Here is a 24,015-nt window from a genome sequence, read left to right as displayed (position 1 = left end):
AGGGGTAATCAGTAGCAAGGCAATTTCCAGCATGGTGCCAATCAGTTTGCTAATCTGAGTCAGTTCCTGTCGAATCAGCCGAAGACTTTCACTTCCTGTGACCAGCCGTTTGATGCTGAGGATTGGATCCGTGACATGAGCAAGCATTTTGAGTACAGCAATGTTCGTCCTGAGGATTTCGTCAAATTTGCAACATTCCAGCTGAAGGGGCAAGCATCTATCTGGTGGCAATAGTTGAAAGATTCCAGGGGCGCTAGAGTGATCTCTTGGGATGAGTTCTGCCATGACTTCAGATCCCACTACATTCCTTCCAGCTTCGTGGAGGAAATGCATGAGAAGTTCAGGCGCTTGAAGCAGGGTGGTAACTCCGTGTACAATTACAACGTCGAGTTCCATGAGCTAGCCCGATACGCCTTGCAGGATATCCCTGATTAGAAGAGCAAGATTTATCAGTTCAGAGGTGGCTTGAAAGAAGATTTGCAGTTAGCTCTTGCTTTGCACGATCCTGAGGAGTTCGATAAGTTCTACAACTTAGCTCTCAGGGCAGAGGCAGCCTTGCTCAGGGTGGAGAATTCTAAGAAGCGCTTCAGAGATTCCAGCTCTTCCTCTACTCAGGTGGTTCAGAAGCATAAGAAGTTTTGGGTGTCTCCTCCTCCTCCTCGGCACTCGCAGCAGTTCAAGTATTCTGGTGGCCGTGGTTCTTCCCACCCACCCGACCCAGTCTTTCAGCAGAGATTCCAGCAACAGAAGCAAGGGCCTCCTCAGACACAGTACCGTCAGCCAGCACAGGTTACTTGTCACAAGTGTGGGCAGAAAGGTCACTATGCCAACAAGTGCACTTCTCAGCTTCGTCTGCCGCTTCCTCCTCCAGGAAAACCTCCAAGCAATGCTCTTTTCAAGTTCAACCCCAGGTCAGCTCGAGTCAATATGGTGAACGTAACTGAAGCAGACAACTCCTGTGATGTCATCATGGGTAACCTTTCAGTCAATGATTTTCCTGCTAAAGTCTTGTTCGATTCTCGTGCTTCGCATTGCTTTATGGCAAAGTCATTTTTCATCAAGCATGATTTTCCCTCGACAAGTTTGCATAGACCTTTGGGTGTTGTTTCTCCGGGTGCTCAAATGAGGTCAAATTCTAGAGTTCCTGATGTCAATGTCAAGATAGGAAGTTATTCTTTTCTGGCTTCTCCGTATGTCTTGGGCAATTCCAACATTGTTTTGATCCTTGGTATGGACTGGTTGGCCATGAACAAGGCATCGATTGATTGTGAAGCTAAAGAAGTGAAGCTTACTCACTCTTCAGAGGACGTGATTATATTCGCGGCACGCGATGATACAATCCGTCTGTTTTCTTTGAATGAAAAGGGTGAGATTAATCCTATTTCGCAAGTCCCAGTGGTTTGCAAATATGAAGATGTGTTTCGAGAAAAGCTGCCATGCATGCCTCCGCACCGAGAAGTTGAATTTGTCATTGAGCTTGAACCAGGTACTGAGCGTGTGTGGAAACGGACGTACAAATTGGGTCCAGAAGAGTTGAAGGAACTTAAGAGGCAACTCGATGTGCAGGAGTGTTTGGGTCTGATCAGACCGAGCTCGTCTCCGTGGGGTTGTGGAGTTCTGTTTGTCAAGAAGAAGGATGGCACGGACCGATTGTGTGTCGATTATCGTCCATTGAACAAGAAGACAATCAGGAACAAGTATCCACTTCCGAAATAACTGAGTTGTTCGAACAGTTGAAAGGGGCTAAGATCTTCTCCAAGCTCGATCTCAGAATGGGCTATCATCAAATTCGCATTCGCGAAGAGGATATTCCGAAGACTGCTTTCAGGACTAGTTTTGCCTCGTATGAGTATACGGTCATGTCTTTTGGTCTGGCAAATGCTCCTCCGACATTTTGTCAATTGATGAACTACATATTCTCTCTGTTCAAGAATGACTTTGTCTTGCTCTATCTCAACGACATTCTCGTCTTTTGTGAAACTGAGGAAGAACATGAAGAACATCTCAAATTGGTGCTTGATAAGCTGAGGGAGTACAAATTGTATGCAAAGTTTTCCAAGTGTGAGTTCTGGTTGAAAGAAGTCGTCTATCTTGGTCACATTATCTCTGCCGGGGGCATCAAAGTTGATCCGTTGAAGGTGCAGGCCATTGTTGAATGGGAGCCTCCGCAGAATGTGAAGCAACTTCGAAGCTTTCTCGGGCTCGCAAGCTATTGCAGAAGGTTCGTTGAGAACTTCTCCAAGATTGCGAAGCCTCTCTCAAGTCTTCTTAAGAAAGGTGTGAAGTATGCTTGGTCTCCAGAGTGTGAGTTGGCCTTCGACACACTCAAAGAGAAGCTCACCTCTACTCCAGTCTTGGTTCCTCCGCATGATTCCAAGCCTTACCAGGTGTTCTGCAACGCTTCTCTCCAGGGTCTTGGTGCAGTTCTGATGCAAGAGAAGAAAGTGGTTGCTTATACCTCCAGGCAGTTGAAGCCAGCGGAGAAGAATTATCCTGTGCATGATTTTGAGCTAGCAGCTGTGGTACACGCTCTGATGACTTGGAGACACCTCTTGTTGGAACGAAAGGTTGAAGTGTTCACCGATCACAAGAGTCTCAAGTACATCTTCACTCAGCCTAACCTGAATCTCCGGCAAACTCGTTGGGTGGAGATGCTGCAAGATTTGAATCCGAGTGTTGAGTACATGCCAGGCAAAGCTAATGTCGTGGCAGATGCTCTGAGCAGGAAAGCTTACTGCAACAGTCTCATTCTGAAACCTCTCCAGCCTGACCTTTGTGAGTCTCTCAGAAAGCTCAACCTTCAGTTAGTACCTCAGGGTTTTCTTGCAAACCTTTAGATCTCTCCTACCTTGGAAGATCAGGTCCGAGCAGAACAGCTTCTTGATGCAATGGTGAAGAAAGTCAAGATTGGCATGGCAAAGGGTCTTCCCAAATATAAGTGCTTCAGTGTTGATGCCAGAGACACGTTGTTCTTTGAGGATCGTCTTGTCGTTCCAAAAGGTGATCTCAGAAAGCTAATCATGGAAGAAGCTCATAACTCTCTGCTCTCTATACATCCTGGAAGCTCCAAGATGTATGAGGACTTGAAACAGACCTTCTGGTGGACTCGCATGAAGCGTGAGATTGCTCAGTTCGTAAATCAATGTGATGTATGTCGAAGGGTGAAAGCAAAGCATCAACGTCCAGTAGGTCTTTTGCATCCTTTGCCCATTCCCGAGTGGAAGTTCGATCATATTGAGATGGATTTCGTCACCGGGTTTCCAAAGTCCAAGAAGGGTAATGATGCCATCTTCGTCGTCATCGACAAGTTGAGTAAAGTGGCTCATTTTCTTCCAGTCAAGGAATCCATTTCGACAGCTCAGCTTGCAGAGTTGTACACTTCCAGGATAGTGTCTTTGCACGACGTGCCTATGATGATTTCTTCGGATCGCAGAAGTATCTTCACTTCCAAGTTATGGGACTCTTTTCAGTCTGTGATGGGCACGAAGATACACTTCAGCACAACTTTTCATCCTCAGACTAGTGGTCAAGTGGAGTGAGTCAATCAAGTTCTTGAGGATATGCTGAGAGCATGTGTTATCTCTTTTGGCATGAAGTGGGAGGATTGCCTACCTTTTGCTGAGTTCTCGTATAACAACAGTTATCAAGCTAGTTCTGGCAAAGCTCCGTTTGAAATTCTCTATGGCAGGAAGTGTCGTACCCCACTCAACTGGTCCGAGACCGGTGAGCATCAGATTCTTGGGAATGACTTGATAGAAGAAGCTGAAGAGATGTGTCGGGTCATTCGTGATAACCTCAGAGCAGCTCAGTCCCGTCAGAAGAGCTATTATGATAGCAAGCATCATGACATGTCTTATGAGCTTGATGACTTCGTGTATCTCAAGCTGTCGCCTATGAAGGGTACGCAACGCTTTGGCATCAAAGGCAAGCTTGCACCTCGTTTCGTGGGCCCGTTCAGAATTGTTGGCAAGAGAGGCGACCTTGCGTATCAGCTTGAGCTCCCATCAAACTTTGCAAATGTGCATGATGTGTTCCATGTTTCTCAGCTCCGGAGGTGCTTCAAGACCTCTGAGCGCACTGTTCATCTTCAAGACATCGACCTTCAACCCGACCTATCTTATCGTGAGCATCCAGCTACGGTTCTCGAGACGACTGAGCGCAAGACCCGCAACAAGACTGTCAAATTTCTCAAAGTGCAGTGTTCACACCATTCTGATAAAGAGGCTACATGGGAACGCGAGGATCACCTCCGTTCTGAATTTCCGGAGTTCTTTCAGGCGTAGATCTCGGGGCGAGATCTTTTTGTAGTGTGGGAGAGTTTGTAATGCCCCAAGTGTGTAGCACACCATATTTGGTACCTTCTCTATGTGGGTCCAACTTGTCGTTGACATGAGGTTATGCATGTGATATTTCATGTGATGCTTCCCTTGTTTTGTTCTCTTTTGCATGCATGCATCCATTCCATCCCATTCATCCTTGCCTTTGTATTGTTGTTCTTGTGTTCCATGAGTTGTGATGTGATGATGGTATGTGTGATAAGTGGGCTTGTGGAGTGGTGCAATGGTAGTAGGAAGCTATGTGGTTGCTCTAGGTTTATAAAACTCCCCCCCTCTCTTTTATCCTAAGCTCTATTTTCACTTGTCCCATACTTGTTTTAAAAATGTCCAACATTTAGTATATTTTTGTGCTAATTGTGAGGATGTGAAGTTGCTGTTTTGAACCAAGTTTAAAAGGTGTAAATATTCACAAAATAGAGCAAACATATTCTGTTTTGTAAATATTTAGTTGCTCCTAAAATGCCTTTTCTATTTTCTTAAATAGGTTATATTTTCTTATGACCAGGGGTATGGTTGATTTATTTTTAGCATCTATAGTTTAGCCTGTGCTTTTATTTTGTTTTCTGGTGTTGATTTTAAATAGAGAGGCTCCCAGGAGTTCTTCTCTCTTATCTGGCGCCACTAGTGGGCTTCCTCCCACTAGCAGGCCCATCATCCCTCCTCTCTTTTCCTTCAGCAGCCCAGGAGCGCGTCCCTCTTCTTCTTCAGACGGCGTCCCCCTCAGCGCTTGCTTTCCGTCAGTGCTCCGAGAGAGAGAGCGAGAGAGATAACGTCGTCCATCCCATCGAGGCCCCATATAACCTCAGAGTCCGTGCCCCTTTCCCTAGGGTTTCGCGCCTCCCTCTTTGCGCCACCACTCCTCCCTCCATCTCCCTCCATCTTCTTCTTCCCCAAGTTAAGCTCTGTAGCCCATCTAGCAGAGAGAGAGAGAAGCGCTCCGCCGTCGTCCACCCTGCTCCCGTCGTCTCCGGTGCCGGCCACCATGTCCGGGGGCTCGGGAGAGGTGCCCGCGCTCCCTTCCCATCCTCGGTGAGGCCGGGGAGCGACCTCACCGACGGGCAGGAGCTCGTCTACGGCGTGCACCCGTCGGTCTTCTTCCCCTGCTTCGGTCTGCAGCAGGCCAACTTCGTCGGGGCGTCTTCGTCTTCTCCACGCAGATCCTCTTCCCGATCGGCACCCCTTCTCCTTCCCCTAGGCGAGCTACCTCTCCTCCCTCCTTCTCCGTCGGTAGATGCGCAGTAGGAGATCCAGCCGGCGATCGTTGCATGCCTCTGTTCGAAGAGGAGGACGACAGGTCCTGTATGGAATAGCATGTGTGTTCTGTGTGTCGTATTTGTGCTCGGGTTGTGCAACATAGCAGGCAGGGGCATTCATCAGGCTGTAGTAATAGCGATAGGTTCCCCGCGGCGCAGCAGCGACAGAGTAGAGGCCCAGCTCCGGTGGTAATCTCTGACGGCGGCATCTCTGTGCAGGCTGGGTGATAGTGATGAGTGTGTATGTTACCTTGTTCTATTCCCCTCTACTGTCAAGTCTTCGTAGCGTAGCGTAGTGGTGCAGTGTCTGGATGTGGATCAGCTGATCGTGGGTTCGAGTCCCGCGCGTGCCACCCCTTTTTGCAGTTTATTCGGCACCATGGCGTTTGCAGCAGCAGAGCAGTTTAACCTGCTTAGCTTCCCTTCTCTGTCGAGCAAATAGGCAGTAGTGGAGTGGTGTTGATATTGTGTGGTGAAGCAGGGGGTCTGGGGTTTGATCCCCCCAGCAAAACCTTTTATATTTTTTGTTGCATTCTTTCTGTTTTTGCATTGTATGCTTGCATAGATGTAAGTGTGGTGTTAGATCTTCATGTGGGTATTTTTGCTTGCCTCCAACATCATGTGTTGCTAGTATTTGCTAGCTTGGTAGTTGTATAAGCATGTGTAGGTTGAGTGCTTATATGCATGTGTTAGTTTCATGTATGTGGTAGTTATGATGGTGTAGGCCTTGTGTGCAAGTGTAGAATTGAGCTAGCCTATGCATGTGTAGATGTATATCATGATATATATGTGTGTGGAGTGTGTCCATGTGCATGGTGATGAACTCATGCACCATGTTGTGATGTGAGTGTGTGTGTGGTTTCCCCCCTCACCTACCTTGTGTTTAAGTAGGTGCTCTTGTCATGAGTGTGTGGTAAGTGTGTGGTGACCCACACATGCCCAAGGCTTGGAGAGCCTTGGATGAGCACTTGAGCATGTTTATATGTGTAGGGGTATAGATGATGTGGTGTCATCTAATGTGTGTGTCCTTATTAGCATATGTAGGTGTTGTGATGCTTGTGCTTGTTATATTGTGTGGGAATGGTAATGTGCTATGGCACACATGCATGAGGTCTAAACCCTCATGTCACCATTGGACTTGTAAGAGTGTGCATATGCTAGTGTAAGTGTTGTTCTAGTGAATAGCACATGTGATGATGCACTATTTACTATATGTGATTCCATGTAGCTTTTCTTTTCTAGTTTGTGCCCATTTGTTCTATGCAAGTGCCCATGTATTATATATGTTTTTGGGGTATAATCATCCCAGGAATCCATTGGTGAAGTCAGTTTTGCCTTTGGAACACTTTCTGGGAATGTCATATTTCAGATTTGTTCAATGTTTGGAGCTTGGTTCCATGAGATGTGGTGAGCCCAAGAGGTTGATTCTTTGTTGTGGCACTTGAGGGTGGACCCCTCTACCACATGTTGGTTTTGTTTCATGCATAGGAGTTCATGTGTGCAAGTGGTGCTTAGTCAAAGTAGGCACGTGGCTGAAATTCCAGTTTAGTGAAAATCTGTGATTTTCACTAAGTGTGAGAATCTGCTTATATTTTCTTCTCCTATTGTTGTGCTTGTAGAAGTCCATGTGTTGGGAATCAGCCTTTGCTATCAACTGGGAAGTTGTAGACTTTGTGTTTGTCTAGCTCTCTGGAAATTTTCATTCCATTTGGAGTCATGTAGATATTGTTTTGGGTGCTGTAAAAATGCTTCAGAGCATAAACAACTAGTGAGAATCTGGATTTTTCACAAAGTCCCTGAAAACTGATATTTTTGTCCAAGTTAGGAGCTGTGTAACTTCCTGTGTGAAACTCCTTTGTGTGATCTTTTTGCTTGTGCTTGTAGTACTCTTGGATAGCTTCTGCCACATATCCTATTTGGCATATTTGGGAGGCTGTAGGTGCTTTGCATGTAGCCCTCAAACTGCTATGATGCTGTTTATGGCAGCATGTATAGTTTTGATGTTTTGATGCTTGTGAGTGCATAATTGATGCTGTGGTGATATTCCTTGCACCACCCCATCCATACTTGTTTGTTTTATGTCTTGGCAACCTGGGAAGACCAGAGGTATGCCATTGGAGTGTGTTGTGATGATTTTGTTACGTAGGACTTCATTTCTTGTTTCATTGTTTCCCTTTGATCCGTAGCTCCGATCGTTACGTTCTTTATATGTTTCTGCATCGTTTTCACGTGATGCATCTGTTCATGTCATCCTCATGCATGTCAAGATAGCTTAGAGTTTCTGTCCAGGAACTTGTATTTACTTCTCATGCTTGTGCTAGTGACTAGAATAGAGATGCATGCTCATTTTCATCTCATGCATCATGTGCTTGTTGTATCTAGAGGTTCTATTGTTCATTGGATGTTATTTTTCCATTGGGTAGCACCGGGATTGGAGAACGAGTACGTGGATCCGGGAGAGTACGTGCAGGATGAACAAGAGGAATTCCAAGCTGAGGACATCACAGGCAAGATGATATGACCTTGATTCCATCTCTGGACTTGTTATGCTAGATTACGTTTCTTCCATCATATGCCCACTGCCTACCACTGAAATAATTTCTCCTGATATTGCCATGAAACCCAAACACTTATCCCTTCCTAGCAAATCTTGAATGGCTAAGTAGGTTTGCTCGGTTACTAATGTTAGCGTTCCTAGTTGCAGGTGCCAATGTCTCATGTGATAACATGAGTTTGATATCATTATGTTAATACTGTTATTTAATTAATGCACCTATATACTTGGTAAATAACGGAAGGCCTAGCCTTTTTCCGGGTGTTTTTGTTCCGTTATTGCCGCGATAGTTACCGGCTACCGGTGTTTGATTCCATAACTGTTCGCTCCTAACACGTTCAGGGTTGCTATGGGGACCCCCTTGATAAATCGCGTAGTGTTAAGACTTGTCTGGCAGGACCCAACCTTGGTGTTAATTTGCTAATCACTTAATAATAATCTGCATAGGGAATGGCCTACCTGAGGAATTTAATCAACAACCCGGGCCAGTGCTCCTCATGAGCATTGGTCCAAACTAGAGCACCGTGCGGGGCCATCCTGGGGCAACTCGGGAGATTTCTGTGGCCGCTGTACGCTTCGCTTATCCGGCGTGTCCTGAGAATGAGATATGCGGCTCTTATCAGGGTCGTCGACACGTCGGGAGGTCCTGCTAGTCTTGTCTTACCTTAGCGATATATCTTGCGTATAGGAATCCCGGTGAAGCTTTGGTTCTCCCGAGAGTTGAGGTTTTCCTCTAAGGAATCCGACGAGGTCACGAGTTTCATGATAGAGGATTACTTTGCGCCCGTGACCGTTCGTGATGGACTAGTTGGAGCACCCCTGCAGGGTTTAATCTTTCGGAAAGCCGTGCCCGCGGTTATGTGGCAACTTGGAATATTTGTTAACATCCAGTTATAGATAACTTAAACATAATCTAATAAAATTGCCAACTGTGTGTGTAACCGTGACTATCCCCTTCGAAGACCTCTCTTCGATCGGGAACACGGTGGGGTTATGATTGACGTAAGTAGGTGTTCAGGATCACTTAGTGATCAGCTAATCATCGTTCTCTAGTATAGACCACCTTCAATACATGTTCTACGTAAGTTCGCCACCATATATGCTTAGGATGCTGCAACCTAAATACTCCACCTTCCTTACCTAATAACTTGACTAGTTCTGGCACCGAGGTCATAGATTGCTGAGTCCCCGTGGCTCACCGATTCCTTCAAACACCAACAGGTTCAGGTACCCCCGAGACAGGTGATCCCGACGGCACGCAGCTGGCGTGGCAGTACGATGAGGAGAACGACCACCTGTACGTGAACTATCCAGAAGACTGAGGCGTGGTCTCGATCGTGGGCAAGCATGCAGGGTAGCATAGTCATTTCTCATGTTTTGTAGTCCGTAGCGGATCTCGACAAACACACCGCAAAAGAAGATTACATCGGATAGATCTCCATGAAGATCATGGAGAACTTTGTATTGAAGATCCAAGAGAGAGAAGAAGCCATCTAGCTACTAGCTATGGACCTGTAGGTCTATGGTGAACTACTCACGCATCATCGGAGAGGTCATGGTGTTGATGAAGAAGCCCTCCGTATATGAATCCCCCCTTCGGCAGGGCAACAGAACGTGCCCCAAATGGGATCTTGCGGAGACAGAAGCTTGCGGCGACAGAAAAGTACTTTCGATGATCTCCTGATTTTTTCTGGGATTTTAGGGAATTTAAACACGAAGCACCTAGGGCAGAGAAGGCCCAGAGATCCCACAAGCCTGGGAGGCGCGGCCCCCCTGGTCGCGGGTACGGGGCTAGTGGGGTCCCTGGTGGCCCCCTGTCCTTATTCTCAGGCTTCCCGATCTTTTTCTGTTTCGGAAAAAAAATCTTTTCGACAGTTTCGTTCCATTTGGACTCCGTTTAAAATCCTCTTCTGAAAGGGGTCAAAAACATGGAAACAACAGGAAGTGGCACTTGGCACCGAGTTAATAAGTTAGTCCCAAAAAATATATAAAAGGCATACAAAACATCCAAAGTTTGACAAGATAATAGCATGAAACCATCAAAAATTATAGATACGCTGGAGACGTATCAAGTAACGCCTTAAGCAAGATGACATGATGTAGAGGGATAAACTCAAACCAATGATGAAAACCCCATCTTTGTACCCTTGATGGCAACAACACGATGCGTGCCTCGCTGCCCCTTCTGTCACTGGGAGAGGTCACCGCACGGTATGAACCCAAACCCAAGCACTTCTCCCATTGCAAGAATCATAGATCAAGTTAGCCAAATAAAACCCACAACTCGAAGAGAATTACAAGGATATGAAATCATGCATATAAGAGATCAGAAGAAACTCAAATAAGATTCATAGATAATCTGATCCTAAATCCACAATTCATCGGATCTCGACAAACACACCACAAAAGAAGATTACATCGGATAGATCTCCATGAAGATCATGGAGAACTTTGTATTGAAGATCCAAGAGAGAGAAGAAGCCATCTAGCTACTAGCTATGGACCCAAAGGTCTATGGTGAACTACTCACGCATCATCCGAGAGGTCATGGTGTTGATGAACAAGCCCTCCGTATCCGAATCCCCCCTTCGACAGGGCTACAGAACGTGCCCGAGATGGGATCTTGGGGAGACAGAAGCTTGCGGCGGCGGAAAAGTATTTTCGTGGATCTCTCGTGCAGTTTTAGAATTTTTCTGAATTTATAGGCGGAAGAGGTAGGGCAGACGAGCCACAGGGGGGCCACAAGCCTGCTAGGCGCGGGCCCCCCTGGCCGTGCCTAGGGGGCTTGTAGGGTCCCGTGGTGGCCCCTGCCTTGGTTCTCAAGTCTCGTGCGTATCTTCTGTTCCCGAAAAAAATATTTTCCGAAGTTTTATTCCGTTTGGACACCGTTTTAAATCCTCCTCTGAAAAGGGTCAAAAACACGGAAAAAACAGGAAGTGGCACTTGGCACTGAGTTAATAAGTTAGTCCCAAAAAAGATATAAAAGGCATACAAAACATCCAAAGTTTGACAAGATAATAGCATGGAACCATAAAAAATTATAGATACGTTGGAGACGTATCAAGCATCCCGAGGCTTAACCCGTGCTCGTCCTCGAATAGGGAAGTGATAAAGACTGAATTTTTGATGTGGAATGCTACCTAGCATAGTTGTCCTTTGTAACTTCTTTCATGTGACATGAATGTTCAGATCCGTAAGATTCAAAACAATAGTTTGCTATTGACATGAAAACAATAATACTTCAAGCAAACTAGCAAGGTAATCATGAACTTTCGAAATAACAAGGCCAAAGAAAGTTATCCCTACAAAATCATATAGTCTGGCTATGCTCCATCATCCTCACACAACTAATTTAAATCATGCACAACCCTGGTATTGGCCAAGTAATTGTTTTCGCACTCTTACTTTCTCAAACCTTTTCAACTCTCACGCAATACATGAGCGTGAGCCATGGATATAGCACTATAGGTGGAATGGAGTGTGGTGGTGGTTGTCAGACAAAAAGGAGGAGATGGTCACATTGACTCGGCGTATTAAAGGGCTATGGAGATGCCCATTAATAGATATCAATGTGAGTGAGTAGGGATTTCCATACAAAGGATGCACTAGAGCTATAAGTATGTGAAAGCTCAAAAGGAGAACTAGTGGGTGTGCATCCAACTTGCTTGCTCACGAAGACCTAGGGCAATTTGAGGAAGCCCATCATTGGAATATACAAGCCAAGTTATATAATGAAAATTCCCACTAGCATATGGTGGTGACAAAACAAGAGGCTCTCAATCATGAAGAACATGGTGCTATTATGAAGCACAAGTGTGGAAAAAGATAGTAGCATTGTCCCTTCTCTCTTTTTCTCTTTTTTTATTTCGTCTCTTTGGCCTCTCTTTTTTCTCTTTTTTTATGTGGGCAACTTTGGTCTTTTTTTATATTTCCTCACATGGGACAATGCTCTAATAATGACGATCGTCACACTTTTATTTAGTCATAGCTCAAAGCTTAGAACAATGATGACTGTGTAGGAAATGCCTCCGACAGTGTACGGGGATGTGCAACGATCTAGCTTGGCCTATGACGTTGAAACATCTTGCTAGCTATCTTACGATCATGCAATGGCAATATGAGAGTGACGGCACAAGTCATGAGACGGAACGGTGGGAGTTGCATGGCAATATATCTCGGAATGGCTATGAAAATGCCATAGTAGGTAGATATGGTGGCTGTTTTGAGGAAGGCATATCGTGGGTTTGTGCACCGGCGAAAATTGCGCGGTACTAAAGAGGCTAGGAATGGTGGAAGGTGAAAGTGCATCTATACCATGGACTCACATTAGTCATTAGGAACTCACATACTTGTTGCGAAAGTTTTTATTAGTAATCGAAACAAAGTGCTAAACGCATACTCCTAGGGGAAGGGTTGGTAGGTGTAAGCCATCACGTGATCCCGACCGCAACACAAAGGATTACAATTAACAGATCAATTATGCTCCGACTTCCTAACATATCGGTTCACCATATGTGCATGTTACGGGAATCACTAACTTCAACACAAATATTTCTAGATTCACAACACCCCACTAACATAACTCTTAATATTACCAAATCCACATCTCAAAACTAATTGAGAGCAATCAAACTTCTCTTTCTACTCAATGCACATGAAGATGGAGGTTTTTGTATCCTTTTTGGGTACCTATCACCTTTGGGACTACTTTCATAGCACAAGCCAACTACCAAATCACGCACCGCCGTGCTCTAAAAGATCTAAGTGAAGCACATAGAGCAAAATTGTCTAGCTCAAAAGATATAAGTGAAGTACAATGAGCATTCTAGCAAATTCACGATGAGTGCATGTCTCTCTCAAAAGGTGTGCAGCAAGGATGATTGTGACACAACAAAAAGAAAAGACTCCTACGATACAAGACGCTCCAAGCAAAACACATATCATGTGGTGAACAAAAATATAGCTTCAAGTAATGTTACCAATGGATTGAAGACGAAAGAGGGGATGCCTTCCCGGAGCATCCCCAAGCTTAGGCTTTTTCGTGTCCTTGAATTTGGCTTGGGATGCCTTGGGAATCCCCAAGCTTGAGCTCTTTCCACTCTTTATCCCTTTGTCCATGAGAACATCACCCAAAACTTGAAAACTTCACAACACAAAACTTCAACAGAAACTTGTGATATCATTAGCACACAAGAAAACAAACTACCACCTCTTTAGGTACTGTAGCAAACTTGCTTTCTATTTATATTGGTGTTAGATTACTGTATTCTCACTTTTCCATGGCTAGTACCCCCCGATACTATCCATAGTTTCATCAAAACAAGCAACCAACTCAACAAAAACAGACCAGTCTGTAGCAATCTGTATACTTCGTATAATTCAGGTACCTCAACAATTCTAAAAAATTATGACAGCCTGGGAAAAAGGCATATCAACCAGGAGCAAAAAGAATCAACTCAAAAGCTCTTTCTAAATAAAAGTGAAAAATAATCTCGTGAGCGAAAAGTTTATGTCTTTTTCGAGAAGGATCAAACAACCATCACCAAGACTAGTCATAAAGGTTTTGCTTGGCTCAAACACAAAAAGAAACACAAAAGACACAATCATAACAGAATTATGATGGTGTGGACGCAACAAAACAGAAAGAAAAAGATAAATTCATTGGGTTGCCTCCCAACAAGCGCTATTGTTTAACGCCCTTAGCTAGGCATAAGGTGATAGAATCACGTATCGTCGTCTTTGGTGCTCAAACCATAAGTATCCCTCATCATGGATTCATAAGGCAATCTTATTTTCTTTCTAGGAAAATGCTCCATGCCCTTCTTTAAAAGAAATTGAAATCTAATATTCCCTTTCTTCATATCGATGATAGCACCGATAGTCCTTAGGAAAGGTCTACCAAGAATGATAGGGCATGTAGGATTGCAATCAATGTCAAGTACAATGAAATCCACGGGTACATAGTTCCTATCTCTCCCTAATAATAAAGCAAATACGGTTTCTGGTCGTCCGTCTTGGAAATTACCCTGAAAGTTTGCATAAATTACCCACCATACCACGAGTAAGTAATAGAAAACATTTCACAAAGCGAAAAATCTTGAACTGGGCGGCCCATGTAAAAACCTCCTATATTACGCTCTGCATGCTGGGAGAATATCCAGCACACCGTATGGGCCGGCCCATGCACACGCGCCTGCTTTTAGTTCCGTTTATTTTTTTTTCAGTTCCGTTTTATTTTTTTATTTTAAATAATTTAGAACTTCAAATAATCTATAAAATTTTAATAAACTGAAAATTATAAAGCAACATATTTAAAAAAATTAATGTTTGTGACTTCAAAAACTTCTCGGAGTATTGTAAAAAATGCTCGCATATACAATAAAATATTTGCAATTTTAGAAAAATGTTTGTAGGATAAGAATAGTCCATGATCTCAAATACAATTTCATGTATTAAAAATTATTAAAGGCATTTAACAAAATGCTTTCTAATTCAAAATATGTTAATGCATTTAAAAAAATGTCCTAAAATTTTAAAAATAGCTAATGCCTGTTTTCATAGTTTCTTTTTTATTTAAAATTTTCCGTTCCATTTTTGTTTATTTATAATTTATAAAATTTAGAACTACAAAAACTTTTGCATATTAAAAAATCGGAATTTTGAATTAAAATGGTCACGAATTTTTATTTTGAATTAAAAATAGGATTCAAAAAAAGCGCCGGATTTTTATTTTTTTTGCAAATTCGAAAACAATGTCCATGAATTTAATAAATATATTACTGATTTATAAAAATGTTTGTTTATTCAGAAAAACTTCATGCGTTTCAAAAAATGTTTGTGAATTTAAAATAAAATCCTCCAACATCAAAAATTATGTTTGTATTTTCTTGAATTGGTCGCCAATTCAAAATAAAGTATTTAAACTTGTTCAAAATATAAAAAATATTCATGATTTTTAGTAAATGTTTGTAAATTGTAAAAAATGTTCTTGGTTTTAAAATTGTTCCCATATTTGTAAAATTGTTGACGAAAGATCTAATATATGTAGTTACACATTAATGCTTTAAATCTTTGTGACAATATACCTGTGTGAATTTTGAAGAATTAACTGTTGGATGGATCGGATTATTATTGTATGTTTTCTAAAAAAATCTTGAAATTCAGAATAAATCTTTGTGTTACCAAGAGATTTTATTATAGCATCGACGATATGATCGGTAAAGGCCTTGTTTTGGCAATAAGCGTGTGGAGAGTTTAGCATGGATTGCATCAAGAAATGCATTCAATCAAGGAGCAACTATCATAATTGGATTCCTTGAAATCCAAAGTAGTAGTTCCATTACAACTCAAGGTTTTAATATCTTCTACTCCACTTTCAATGCTTTTAGCATCAGGATAGATGGACTCCGAATCATTGGGGCTTTTTTCAATCAAAGTGGATTCATATCCAGCCCCATCATCATTAGGTTTGACACGAGAAAACAAAGATTCAATGGGAGTCACACCAAGCACTTTAAGATCTTCGTGATTCTTATCACCAGAACACGCCCTTTTAAGCCATTCATGTCTAGCATAAATTTGGGCGGTTCTTTTTTGCTCTCACTCATGGAAACACGCATAGCTTTCAAAGTTCCATCCATATTGATCTTGGGAGGAGCACATCTAACTTTCAAAGCATCAATATCACTAGACATTCTATCAACGCTCCTAGCCAAATCGTCAATTTTGAGTAGTTTTTCCTCTATGGACGCATTGAAAATCTTTTGCGAGTTGATAAACTCTTTGATATTACTCTCTAGATCATAGGATAATCTAGTGTAATTTCCATGAGTATTGTTGTAGGAGTTGCCAAAGTTATTAGACGGGGTACTAGGAAAAGCCTAGGAACATAGTTTCCTCTAAAAGCATTTTTGTTGCCAAAATTATTCCTACCAACAAAATTAACGTCCAAGCTAGCGTTGCTACTCTCAATCAAGGAAGACAAGGGCATGTCATTAGGATCTAAAGGAGGACTTCTACTAGCAACCAAATTCATTAACTCATCCATCTTAGCACTCAACAAGTTAATTTCTTCTATAGCGTGTACCTTCTTACTAGTAGGTGACCTTTCAGTGTGCCACTGAGAGTAGTTTGTCATGATATTGTATAGGAGTTTTGTGGCTTCTCCTAACGTGATTTCCATCAACGTTCCACCTGAGGCGAAGTCCAAGATATTTCTAGAAGCAAAATTCAAGCCAGCGTAGAAGATTTATATAATCATCCAAAGACTCAAGCCATGAGCGGGACAATTTCTAATCATCAATTTCATTCTCTCCCAAGATTGTGCAACATGTTCATGATCAAGTTGCTTAAAATTCATGATATCATTACGAAGAGAGATAATCTTAGCCGGCGGAAAATACTTGGATATATAAGCATCTTTGCACTTGTTCCAAGAATCAATACTATTTTTGGGCAAAGACGAAAACCAAGTTTTTGCTCGATCTCGCAACGAGAACGGAAAAAGCTTAAATTTAATCACATCATTATCCACATATTTCTTATTTTGCATATCACAAAGCTCAATGAAGGTATTAAGATGGGATGCGGCATTTTCACTAGGAAGGCCGGAGAATTGCTCATTCATAACAAGATTCAGCAAAGCAGCATTGATTTCGTATGATTCCGCACTAGTGGCGGGAGCAATCGAAGTACTAATAAAATCATTATTATTAATATTCGAGAAGTCACAAAGTTTGGTATTTTCAGTCATGGTGACTTGAGCAAGCAAACAAGCACACAAGCGAACAGAAAGCAAGCGAGAGAAAAGGGCGAACGGAAAAAAAGGCAAATACTTTTGTAAATTTTTGTTTTTCAGAAGTGGGGGAGAGGAAATTGAGAGGCAAAAAAAAGTAAATGCAAGAGATGAGTTTGCGACACTTACTTGGATGAGTCCTCGACTTGATCCTCCCCGGCAACGGCGCTAGAAATCCTTCTGCTACGGCGCCAGAAGTCCCCGGCAACGGCGTCACAAATCCTTCTGCTGCCTCTTGAGCGTGCGTTGGTTTTTCCCTTGAAGAGGAAAGGGTGATGCAGATCAGGAGCAGTAAGTATTTCCCTCAATTTGAGAACCAATGTATCAATCCAGTAGGAGAATCGCGCCAAGTAGAGAGTACCTGCGCAAACACAAAAGAGCTTGCACCCAATGCTATAAAGGGGTTGTCAATCCCTTCAAGATTGATTGCAAAGTGAGATCCGAAGGCGGAAAGTGCAACGAAGTAAAAGTGTAAGGCTGAAAATATGGTGTGGAGTAGACCCGGGGGCCATAGTGTTCACTAGAGGCTTCTCTCAAAATAGCAAATATTACGGTGGGTGAACAAATTACTGTCGAGCAATTGATAGAACCGCGCAAAGTTATGACGATATCTAAGGCACTAATCATACATATAGGCTTCACGTCTGAGACAAGTAGACCAATACTTTCTGCATCTAATACTATTACTTCACACATCGACCGCTATCCAGCATGCATCTAGTGTATTGAGTTCATGACGAACAGAGTAACGCCTTAAGAAAGATGACATGATGTAGAGGGATAAACTCAAACCAATGATGAAAACCCCATCTTTTTACCCTTGATGGCAACAACACGATGCGTGCCTCGCTTCCCCTTCTGTCACTGGGAGAGGTCACCGCACGGTATGAACCCAAAATCAAGCACTTCTCTCATTGCAAGAATCATAGATTAAGTTGGCCAAATAAAACCCACAACTCAAAGAGAATTACAAGGATACGACATCATGCATATAAGAGATCAGAAGAAACTCAAATAAGATTCATAGATAATATGATTATAAATCCATAATTCATCGGATCTCGACAAACACACCGCAAAAGAAGATTACATCGGATAGATCTCCATGAAGATCATGGAGAACTTTGTATTGAAGATCCAAGAGAGAGAATAAGCCATCTAGCTACTAGCTATGGACCCGAAGGTCTATGGTGAACTACTCACGCATCATCGGAGAGGTCATGGTGTTGATGAAGAAGCCCTCCGTATCCGAATCCCCTCTCTGGCAAGGCACCATAACGTGCCCCAGATGGGATCTTGCAGAGACAGAAGCTTGCGGCGGCGGAAAATTATTTTCGTGAATCTCTCGCGCAGTTTTGGAATTTTTCTTAATTTATAGGCGCCAGAGGTAGGGAAGACGAGCCACAGGGGCCCACAAGCCTGCTAGGCGCGGGCCCCCCTAGCCGCGCCTAGGGGGCTTGTGGGGTCCCGTGGTGGCCCCTGCCTTGGTTCTAAGTCTCATGCGTATCTTCTGTTTTGGAAAAAAATATTTTCTGAAGTTTTATTCCGTTTGGACACCGTTTTAAATCCTCCTATGAAAAGGGTCAAAAACACGAAAAAAACAGGAACTCACACTTGGCACTGAGTTAATAAGTTAGTCTAAAAAAAGATATAAAAAGCATACAAAACATCCAAAGTTTGACAAGATAATAGCGTGTAACCATAAAAAATTACAGATACGTTGGAGACGTATGAGCGACCAGACCGTCTCAGCATTGGCCTCAGGCACTAGTCCCACCGTGATGCTGAACTCTCTAATTGTGATCGTGGTTGAGCGAAAACAATCTAAACGCCACATACTTGGACGCCATCACCTCTCCCATTACGTTTAGGATGGTGCACTTACCAAAGCGCGGCCCAACTGTTTCACAACGGTCGGCATCCGTCATTGATGCAAGTTTTGTTTCCTGAATACAGATTATCGAGCGGGGTATGCGGTCGATAAGCGTGCGAACAGCCGTGTGTCCTGCCCTATCGTTCAACCCTCTCACATTCGAGTTGATTAGGGACAGGTTTTGATGCATTGGAAAACTGGTTCAGCCCACAGGTACACAAATCGCGCATGGCAAGCAATGATCAAATAAAAACAGGAGGTACTAACTCATATAGGTGCAGCCAGGCGGCGCACAACACAATGACAGAAGAGGTTCGAATGGCAAAGTCTAACAGATACATGTGCAGCTGGGAGAACATGGTGCTATGACCGCACATGATCTGGAGGTAGATTCTAACGGATACAAGTGTCGGCTGACGGCACACAGACCTACGGACACATGAGTTCAGAGGACAACTGAACATGATAACTAAGGGCCAGTTCTTTTGCTGGCTTCTAGAATAAGCTGGAATAAGCTACCCCTACCTAGCTTATTCTAGAAGCTCTATCAAATTTATTTATTTAACAGTCTATTAATTAAGACTTGACTAATAGGTTTCTAAAAAATATTTTTGGTTGAGCTTCTAGAATAAGCTAGGTAAGGGGCAACTTATTCTAGAAGCTCAAAAAAGCCAAAAAAACTGGCCCTAAAGCTCTTCAGAGTTAGCCGCAGCCAGTCATCTCAGGACCCTTATGGTGCCCTTGCCACGAGCTCATCCAGGATGGCTTGGAGCTCGTCATCAGGCAGGCACAGCTGGGATGGTGAGGTCAACCCTGCTATTTCAGCTAGCTTGGCCATGTTCTCCGGAGGCATTGGGGTGCGGAAGAACTGCAGGTACTCGAGTAGTGTGTCTTCGGTGAAGTCTTCCATGCGCCTGATGAAGCCAAGCCTGACACCAATCGTTGCTTGTGACCGCCTTGACGAGGAAACGCTGGAGTGGAGACGCATCAGCCGCGCACTTGCCGCGAGGCCTTTATGGCCTTGAGAAGGCGTTGCTTGAACGGACGAGACATCGGGGGCTGGGCCACTGGGGTGCCCAGGATTGATGACTGTAACAGCGATGCCACTTTGCCGATGATTGCGGCAAAATGAACAAATCTGATCCCTGGACTGAAAGAATTCGCAAACTGAACTGTGTTTAAAAAAAATACACCAAGCTGACCCTTTTGTGTGACGCCCGACGCGTAGGCGTCACACCATACTCTGTGGCGTCTAAGACATCGGCGTCACACCTCCGTCCACGCTGGCGCTGCAGGGTCCACCCCGACAATGTGACGCCTAAGTATTAGGCGTTGCACATGCGGGCTCCAGGGTGTGGGCAGCACCTGCAATCGGCTCTCTCTGCCGCTCGTCCCCGAGCGCAGGTGTCCATCCCCACCGGTGCCCGTTCACGTTGGCGCGTGTCACGCTCACGCGCTCGTCCCTGCCGACGCGAAGGCAGCAAGCGCTCGTCACTGCCGGTGCTCGTTCCCATCGGCGCGTGCCGCAAGCATCAGCTCGTTCCAACTGGGCGCGTCGCGCGCAGTAGCTCGTCTTTGCCATCGTGGCCCGCGCAGGAGCTCCTCCCCGTCGGCGACCGTCCCCGTAGAAACTAGTACCGCTCGTCGCCCGTCCGACGCAGGAGCTCTTCCCTGTCGGCGCTCGTCCCGGCCTCGATTCTTCGCCCCCGGCCGCCGGCTCCTAGTTCCTACGGTGGATTGAGACCCTATACACGCACCCTGAGACCGGCCATGGTGGTTCCGTACTGCTTGTAGAGGAGGATGCAGAGCTCGAGGCTGACGCTCTTGTCGATGCCGAGCTTGTCGACCATGTATTCTGGAGCGTCGGACAAGCCAATTAGTCCTGCGCGGACGGGCGACGAGCGGTACTAGTTCCGATCCACAGCACCACCGGCGCCAACACCACAGCTCGTGAGCCCTCGTCGCAGGAGAAGCAGCACACAAGATGGCCGGAAGGAAGGGAGGCGACAGGAAGAAGTCGGTGGCCGTCCTCGAGTACCTCGCTGCTGAGGTAACTACTGATCTTCCTCCAGCGTCTGTTCTGCTCTGTTCTTGTCTTGCTCGCCGGATAACTGACAGATTTTGTTTCTGGTTTGCTTTTGAAATCTCAGCTCCTAGAGCTTGCCGGCAACGCGGCGAAGGACAACAAGAAGACCCGCATCATCCCGCGCCACCTTCTTCTCGCCGTCCGCAACGACCAGGAACTCGGCAGGCTGCTCGTCGGCGTCACCATTGCCCAGGGCGGCGTGATCCCCAACATCAACTCCGTGCTGCTCCCCAAGAAGTCCCCCGCCGCGGCCGAGAAGGAGGCGAAGTTGCCCAAGAAGAAGGCCGACACCAAGTCTCCCAAGAAGAAGGCCACGAAGGAGTAGACTAGCTGACACTGCTTAGTTCCATATCAGGGAGCGAGGATGAGAACACTGTTGGTTGGATCCTTTGTGTAATTTCATAGTCTGTAGTGGTTGTTTCATTAGTTCGATGAACAAGCCAGTAAGGAGTTCAAGAATCAAGGCCGGGACGAGCGCCGGCAGGGAAGAGCTCCTGCGTCGGACGGGGCGACGAGCGGTACTAGTTCCTACGGGACGGTCGCCGAAGGGGAGGAGCTCCTGCGCAGGCCGCGATGGCAAAGACGAGCTACTGCGCGCGACGCGCCCAATGGGAACGAGCACCGGCAGTGACGAGCGCTTGCTGCCTTCACGTCGGCAGGGATGAGCGCGTGCGCGCGACACGCGCCGACGTGAACTGGCGCCGGTGGGGATGGACGCCTGCGCGCGGGGACGAGCGGTAGAGAGAGCCGATTGCAGGTGCTGCCCACACCCTGGAGCCCGCATGTGCAACGCCTAATTCTTAGGCGTCACACTGTCGGGGTGGACCCTGCAGCGCCAGCGTGGACGAAGGTGTTGTTGGGGAACGTCGCATGGGAAACAAAAAATTTCCTACGCGCACGAAGACCTATCATGGTGATGTCCATCTACGAGAGGGGATGTGTGATCTACGTACCCTTGTAGACCGTACAGCAGAAGCGTTAGTGAATGCGGTTGATGTAGTGGAACGTCTTCACGTCCCTCGATCCGCCCCGCGAACTATCCCGCGAACAGTCCCACGATCTAGTGTCGAACGGACGGCACCTCCGCGTTCAGCACACGTACAGCTCGACGATGATCTCGGCCTTCTTGATCCAGGAAGAGAGACGGAGAGGTAGAAGAGTTCTCCGGCAGCGTGACGGCGCTCCGGAAGTTGGTGATAATCTTGTCTCAGCAGGGCTCCGCCCAAGCTCGGTAGAAACGCGATCTAGAGGTAAAACCGTGGAGATATGTGGTCGGGCTGCCGTGGCAAAGTTGTCTCAAATCAGCCCTAAAACCCCACTATATATAGGAGGAGGGGGGAGACTTTCCTTGGGGTCCAAGGACTCCCAAGGGAGTCGGCCGAGCCAAGGGGGAAGGTCTCCCCCTCCCAAACCGAAATCCACTTGGTTTGGAAGGTGGAGTCCTTCTTCCCTTTCCCACTTCCTTCCTTTTTTTTCCTTTCCTCTTTGATTTTCTACCCAATGCGCATAGGCCTCTCTTGGGCTGTCCCACCAGCCCACTAAGGGCTGGTGCGCCACTCCCAAGGCCTATGGGCTTCCCCGGGGTGGGTTGCCCCCCCGGTGAACTCCCGGAACCCATTCGTCATTCCCGGTACATTCCCGGTAACTCCGAAAACCTTCCGGTAATCAAATGAGGTCATCCTATATATCAATCTTCGTTTCCGGACCATTCCGGAAACCCTCGTGACGTCCGTGATCTCATCCGGGACTCCGAACAACATTTGGTAACCAACCATATAACTCAAATACGCATAAAACAACGTCGAACCTTAAGTGTGCAGACCCTACGGGTTCGAGAACTATGTAGACATGACCCGAGAGACTCCTCGGTCAATATCCAATAGCGGGACCTGGATGCCCATATTGGATCCTACATATTCTACGAAGATCTTATCGTTTGAACCTCAGTGTCAAGGATTCATATAATCCCGTATGTCATTCCCTTTGTCCTTCGGTATGTTACTTGCCCGAGATTCGATCGTCAGTATCCGCATACCTATTTCAATCTCGTTTACCGGCAAGTCTCTTTACTCGTTCCGTAATACAAGATCCCGTAACTTACACTAAGTCACATTGCTTGCAAGGCTTGTGTGTGATGTTGTATTACCGAGTGGGCCCCGAGATACCTCTCCGTCACACGGAGTGACAAATCCCAGTCTCGATCCATACTAACTCAACGAACACCTTCGGAGATACCTGTAGAGCATCTTTATAGTCACCCAGTTATGTTGCGACGTTTGATACACACAAAGCATTCCTCCGGTGTCCGTGAGTTATATGATCTCATGGTCATAGGAACAAATACTTGACACGCAGAAAACAGTAGCAACAAAATGACACGATCAACATGCTACGTCTATTAGTTTGGGTCTAGTCCATCACATGATTCTCCTAATGATGTGATCCCGTTATCAAGTGACAACACTTGCCTATGGACAGGAAACCTTGACCATCTTTGATCAACGAGCTAGTCAACTAGAGGCTTACTAGGGACAGTGTTTTGTCTATGTATCCACACAAGTATTGTGTTTCCAATCAATACAATTATAGCATGGATAATAAACGATTATCATGAACTAAGAAATATAATAATAACTAATTTATTATTGCCTCTAGGGCATATTTCCAACAGTCTCCCACTTGCACTAGAGTCAATAATCTAGTTCACATCACCATGTGATTCCAACGAATCCAACACCCATATAGTTCTGGGGTCTGATCACGTCTTGCTCGTGAGATAGGTTTTAGTCAACGGTTCTGAAACTTTCAGATCCGTGCGTTCTTTACAAATCTTTATGTCATCTTATAGATGCTGCTACTACGTGCTATTCGGAAATGCTCCAAATATCTACTCTACTATATGAATCCGTTTCACTACTCATAGTTATTCGGATTAGTGTCAAAGCTTGCCTCGACGTAACCCTTTACGATGAACTCCTTAACCACCTCCATAATCGAGAAAAATTCCTTAGTCCATTAGTTACTAAGGATAAATTTTGACCGCTGCTAGTGATTCAATCATGGATCACTCTCTGTACCTCTCAACAGACTTTGAGTCAAGGCACACATCAGGTGCGGT

At 45.1% G+C, this 24,015-nt stretch overlaps 1 long non-coding RNA gene across 1 annotated transcript; it reads left to right on the top strand.

Annotated features, from left to right (window-relative positions):
- Window positions 1–20,827: 20,827 nt before the first annotated feature.
- On the top strand, window positions 20,828–21,171 carry LOC123440184. Its single transcript, XR_006630293.1, has 2 exons — window positions 20,828–20,861; window positions 20,962–21,171. It is a non-coding gene; the product is annotated as an uncharacterized LOC123440184 (long non-coding RNA).
- The last annotated feature ends 2,844 nt before the right edge of the window (window positions 21,172–24,015 follow it).

This window comes from Hordeum vulgare, chromosome 3H, assembly GCF_904849725.1.
Source record: "Hordeum vulgare subsp. vulgare chromosome 3H, MorexV3_pseudomolecules_assembly, whole genome shotgun sequence".
Lineage (NCBI taxonomy): Eukaryota > Viridiplantae > Streptophyta > Magnoliopsida > Poales > Poaceae > Hordeum > Hordeum vulgare.
Note: the sequence above shows the minus strand (reverse complement) of the source record. Positions and strands in the feature narration are given on the sequence as shown.